The following is a 5,473-nucleotide window of genomic DNA, read 5'->3' as shown; positions in this document are numbered from 1 at the left end:
TTAGCAAGACATAAAATATTTATCTGTATTGGGAGTAGGGAATGAGATAGTCTAATATACCCAAGCTCCACGGTTGCAGATGTTATTTCAGCATATTATAAACTAGTGACCAATAAAAATGGCCATTTATGACCATCGACTGAAAACTCAGCAAGAAATCTAACGGAGCCGTGCATACTTTGGTCTTACTTGTAACGGTACTGTTGAAGTTCCTAGGAGGGGACCACCTTACAACAAGGACCTAAATTTGGCCATTTTTTTAATCTACAAAAATGTCAATTTTGTATGATCCAATCTAATGCCTTCGATAATCAGCTTCACCTGTTAGCATAACAGTTACCATGTATTAACACATGCAACAAGTAACGAAGCTGAAAGTATTCCCTCAGTTTCCTGAGCTCAGAAAAGTTAAGCGATAGGACTAATGCTGCACAGCTATGTAAGAGCTGAGTTGAAATCCAGATCTGCCTGTTTCTGTCTTCTTACTGCACCACCTTGGCAACCTGTACCTATCATACAGGAAGGAACCAATAATTTGGTGAGCGGGTGGGGGCAGTGCTTTCTCTTACAGCCCTACAAGGAAAGAATCAGTCTGAAAGAAATAAGTTGATGAAAACCAGCACCTGCTTTTTAATAAGAGTATTCTTCAGGATGTTAAGCATACACTTAGATATGGCCTCTTTAGGTTATAATATATTCAAGGGTACAAAAAGTAATTAGCCCTTAAATTTTTGAGTGTTCATTAGATATATCCATCTTTTCCCCTTTTGGTTTGTATAAAACATGCACTTTTATATAGTAGAGAAATAAAAAATGCTTTTAAAGCTGTATCCTCAACAAAGGTAAATATTATTAGTTTGTGAATTAAATCTGTAAACCCACCTCCTTCATCTAAATACATAAAATGGCTTGCTCCATGGGCATCTGAAACTGATTTTTAATCAGCCCTTTATATAAAAGAGCCACAGAGACCAGTTTTTTTTAAACAACCTAATCTCCAATTTTGTATCTCAATTGTCAAGAAACATTACTTTTAACCCTATGCATTTGGTTCTGGATGTTTTAAAGACTCTTTTGGAACAAGGTAGTATCTAAATTCATATCTAGATGAGAGGTCGTGTAAACAATGTGAGAACTACATAGACAGGTCCCATCTGAAATATTTTAGTTCTGTAACTGAGGTCTGGAGAGCTACACATAGAGACTGGATGCTCCTTTATAATTTCGATCAAAAGCTATGTCATGGCTACTATTGCAGGGGGGGCCTTTAATAAGAAAATATTACGATTTTAAAGATTTAAATGGTTTTAAATCAATAGACATTTTTCTAATAGCATTTCCAAGAGGCCTCAAATAATTCCAGTACATAAATTGGTCAGCAAATTATTTTAACATATTTATTGATTTGTAAAAAAATTTAATCATAGTGCAAAATTTTAATAAGGTGATTATTAAATTCATTTTTGTGCCTTTATATAGCTTTTTTATGTGTTTTTGTAGTTTTGCCTTTACTTTCAAGAGAAGTTAATGATTAGTTTCACCTATCTAATTAATACTTGGGTATTTGTCATTACATAAAATTGTAACTGTATCCCTCCTCTATGCTTGTTCAATTTTAGGTGACTCATTTATATTTTGATCGATTAATGTAAATCAGTGAATAAAAATTGCTTGCATATTAATTTACTTCTGGCTTGTAGCTTCTATTTTTAAGGTTTTCATATATAAAATAAGTCATATTTTATTAATATAGTTTCTCCTGAACAAAGAATAAAGATTTCCTTTGGCAAACAAAAATACATTAAAAATCACATTAATAGTAAGATGTACCCTAATTTCAGAAAGACTAGCATGTGGGAAAATGCACATCACAGAACTGAGAAAAACAATATTGACAACTCGTCAATCCATTTTCTTCTAAGATTAAGTGTACTTATCTCTGTCGCTCAACAGAAGAATTCCCCACCAAGTAATTTCCTTACTACTAATAAATGCCTAAACCTGAACACATAAATGGATCTAATAAAAGAGTCAGAATTGATTAAACACCTCACAAAACGTTTGACTTATTTTTAGGTACAGAACTGAAGGGGAAAATGTGAATAATTTTGAAATAAATTGTATTTCTGTAGCAACAAACCACAAGTACTTGCTACCTTAACTGAAAAACTTAAATTGCATCCTGAAAATAAAGCTTTGAGTTTCTTGAGGAAGTAAGGCTATACTGGGATTCATCACACCATAATTGGGAACGTAATTCTGGGATACTCTTTCAAAAGTATTCTCTTCTATAGGAAACCTATTTAAAAGTACAAAGTCACCCCCAATCGAAAGCAAAAATCATTTCTAAAATATTGCATGCTTTTTACTGAGAATACAGTTGTTTCTGTAGCACATTTAATAAAAGCTGTGGTTCTTCTTAAATCACAGAACCGAATACATTTGCTATTTCTCTGAAAAACGTTCAAAACAAATATCCATCGTTTGCTACTGGATTTTAGTACTACTGGGCACTTTTTAATAACAGTGATCTAAAACATCATGTTGATTTGTTCCCAAACAATTGACAAAATTATTTTCATAAATAAGAAATAAAGAATGAGGTTCCTCTCCTCAGTTTTCAATATTGTGTATAAAGCTCTGGAATTCCTGGTGTGTCAGTAGAGACTTGATTCAAATTCCAGCTTCATCAACTACTAGGTGTAAAACTATTAACCAAACTACTTAATTGTATGGATTAGGAAAGTGGAGACTAAGGAGAGTAAACAAAGTGAAACAGCTTTTTATTGTCAAAACAAAGGCAGTATTTTGAAGCTCCTGACACATGCCTTCCCCATTTCCACCACATCTTCTCTCTAGAATAGGCTGCTCTCAGAGAGTAGGAGGCTATGGATTTCATGCCCAGAGTTTGGATTATAAATGTAGTGAGAAGCTTACAAATGTAATGAGCTACCTTGATTTTTTTTGAGTAAAGCAGTATCAGAATCAAATCTTTACTATTGGAAATAACAGCACTGAAGTTATGATGAGATGAATAAAAAGAGCCAAAGACTGGAAAAGCAGGCCGAATAGTCCAGATGGGAAGAAAGAATGTTTTCAACTAGGACAATAACAATTAAGTTGTATACATTTACCTGCCATTTGTTGAGTGTATACAATGTGCCAGACATTGAGTATTAATCTCATGCAATCCTCACACCAACCTTCAGAACTATATACTATTACTGTCACCATTTTATAGATGAGAAATTCCAAGCTTGGACTTAAGTAACCTGCCTAACGTAACGTGGCCAGCAAGGGGCAAACTAGAGCTTCAAACCCCAGTCTGATGCTCTTATCCACTATGCCCATGCTTCTCAAAATTTATAATGCATTTATATCACTTGAAGATATTGTTAAAATACAGATTTTTTCAAATTTTTAAAGAGAAGGATTTTTTCCTGCTATGTTGCTATATAAATGACAAACAGGAACTGCATGTATTTAAAGTATACAACTTGACGTTTTGATACATTGTAAAATGATCACCACAATCAGCTAATTAACACATCCATCACTTTACATAGTTACTATTTTACTTATTTATATATTTATTGTGATGAGAACACTTAAGATCCATCCTCTTACTTAATTTCAAGTATACGATGTAAGGTATAATATCGTTAACTGTAGTCATCATGCTGTGTATTAGATCTCCAGAACTTCACCTTTCCAACTGAAACTCTGTACTCTTTGACCAGCATCTCCCTATTTGCCCTTTATCCTAGTCCCTGGCAACCACCACTCTACTCATTGCTTTTATGTGGTTTGAGTCTTTTGGATTCCACAGTAAGATCATGCAGTATTTGTACTTTTGTGCATGGCCTATTTTACTTAGCATAATGTCCTCCAGGTTTATCCATGTTGCCACAAATAGCAGGATTTCCTTCTTTTTAAAGGCTAAATAATATTTCTCTCTCTCTCTCTCTCTTTCTCTCTCTCCTCCCCTCTCTGTGTGTCTGTGTGTGTGTATGTGTGTGTCTGTGTGTGTCACATTTTCTTTATCCATTTATTTATTGATGGGCATTTAGGTTGTTCCCTTATCTTGGCTATTGTGAATAATGCTGCAATGAACATAAAAATGCAGATGTCTCTTTGAGATTATACTTTCATTTCTTTTAGATGTGTACTAAGAAGTGGGATTGTTGGATCGTATAGTAGTTCTGTTTTTAATTTTTTGAGGAACCACCATACTGTATTCCATAATGGCTATATACCAATTTACATTCTGAACTGTTCATCAATAGTTATCTTTTGTCTTTTTTATCATAGCTATTCTAACAGGTGTGAGGTAATATCTTATCGTGATTTTGACTTGCATTTCCCTAATGACTAGTAATGTCGAGCAGCTTTTTCTCCACCTGTTGGCCCTTTGTATGTCTTCTCTGGAGAAATGTCTATTCAGGTCCTTTTTCCATTTCTTAATTGGGTTATTTGTTTTCTTGCTTTTGAGTTGTTTAAGTTCCTTATATATTTTAGGTGTTAACCCTCTATCAGATTTTAGTTTGATGCACTCCCACTTGTCTATTTTTGCTTTTTCCTGTGCTTTTGATGTCATATCCATAAAATCAATGCCAAAACCAACATCAAGAAGATTTTTCCTTTTTGTCTTCTTGTAGTTTTATAGTTTCAGGTCTTACATTTAAGTCTTTAATCCATTTTTGAGTTGATTTTTATATGTGGTGTGATATAAGTTCGATTTCATCCTTCTGCATGTGGATATCCAGTTTTTCTAACACTGTTTATTAAAGAGACTACCCTTTCCCCATTGTGTGCTCTTAGCACCCTTGTCAAGACCAGGTGACCATAAATGCAAGGGTTTGTGTCTGGGCTCTCTATTATGTTTCATTTGTCTGTCTTTCTTTATGCATTCTGTTTTTGATTACTGTAGCTTTTGAATAGATTTTGAAATCAAGAAGTATGATGCTTCCAGCTTTGTTCTTCTTGCTCAAGATTGCTTTGGCTTTTGGTGTCTTTTGTATTTTTATATGAATTTTAGCATTGTTTTTTCTATTTCTGTAAAGAATGCCATTGGAATTTTGATAGTGATTGCATTCGATGTATAGATCGCTTTGGGTAGTATGAACATTCTTAACAATATTAGTATTTCCAATCCATTTACACAGAATGTGTTTCTATTAATCTGTCTTCCTTAATATCCTTCATGAATGTTTTATAATTTTCAGTGTACAAGATAATCACCTCTTTGGTTAAATTTATTCCTATTTTATTCTTTTGATTGGTATTGTAAATGGAATTGTTTTCTTAATTTTCTTTTTAGATAGTTTGTTGTTAGTGTATAGAAAGGCCATTGATTTTGTTTTAGATAGTTTGTTGTTAGTGTATAGAAAGGCCACTGATTTTGTTTGTACTTTACCGAATTCATTTATTAGTTCTAACCGAATTCATTTATTAGTTCTAACAATTTTTTTGT

This window comes from Pteropus medius, unplaced genomic scaffold (genome assembly GCF_902729225.1).
Source record: "Pteropus medius unplaced genomic scaffold, Ma_sr-lr_union100, whole genome shotgun sequence".
Taxonomy (NCBI): Eukaryota; Metazoa; Chordata; class Mammalia; order Chiroptera; family Pteropodidae; genus Pteropus; species Pteropus medius.
The sequence above is the reverse complement of the archived record's forward strand: the minus strand, read 5'-3'. Positions refer to the sequence as shown.